This window comes from Octopus bimaculoides, chromosome 8 (assembly GCF_001194135.2).
Source record: "Octopus bimaculoides isolate UCB-OBI-ISO-001 chromosome 8, ASM119413v2, whole genome shotgun sequence".
Taxonomy (NCBI): Eukaryota; Metazoa; Mollusca; class Cephalopoda; order Octopoda; family Octopodidae; genus Octopus; species Octopus bimaculoides.
The window spans coordinates 79,208,223-79,209,293 of record NC_068988.1 but is presented as its reverse complement, the minus strand read 5'-3'; positions in this window follow the sequence as shown (position 1 = coordinate 79,209,293).

Here is a 1,071-nt window from a genome sequence, read left to right as displayed (position 1 = left end):
ATATATATATATATACATACATAATATATACATACATACATACATACATACATACATATATATATATATATCTATCTATATATATATATATATATACACATACATAATATATAATACATACATACATACATATATATATATATATATATGTGTGTGTGTGTGTGTGTGTGTGTGTATGCAGAAAGAGAGAGGTGTAAATAGACATACTGTATTCAAAAGATAGGAATTTTAGATTCGTTATCTGCACATTATAAAAATTGCCCAAAGAAACAAAGATTTTTAGCAGTTATGCAATTAATACTTGCATTAAGTATCATTATTTGTAGTACTGTTCATAGTGGGATAACAAAAGTTAGCTACTGTGTCGGGAGATACTTTCAGTCTTTTTATAACATTTCTTTGTTTCACAATCACTTTGGTAATTTATGATTTTCGATCAATCTTTTAATGTTTTTTAATGTTTTAAATCTGGTGTTGTTTCTTTGCTGCACTGAAATACTATATTGCAGTTTACAAATTCGATAAATAAGGTAAATTGTATTCAGTAGCTCAGATTAATGGACAGCTATATATAAACATATCAGCACTTCTATCCAAACGTTGAAGCTACGATGTTAGAGGTCTCTTAAAATATTTGCAATTGAAAACAATAATACCCAGTTGAAAGCCAATGCATTTGAGATCATTCTTGCACAAGAAAAAAAAAAAAAAGAAAAAATCCAAAGTCACGCTTGTTTATCACTGCTATCTTGTTAAGAGGAAGTTATCGCCTCCAACATAATTTTCTCATCATGTACTGGCTATTACTTTATCTACTATATAAAGCCTACTATTTCTCCTACATATGTGGGAATGATGGTTTTAAGCAGGATATTTTTGCAGAAGTGCGAGTGATGCATTGCAAGTGATTATGAACATAGAACGCATATATTTTGCTTTTGCCCTCATTTCAAATATTTGAACCAATACTATCAGGTCAACAGCGCTTAATAGACAGACAGCTTTATGAAGATGAACTCTGTATATTTCTTGCCAGAGATTGGCATGAAGCCAGTATGCAGGCTAAATTAG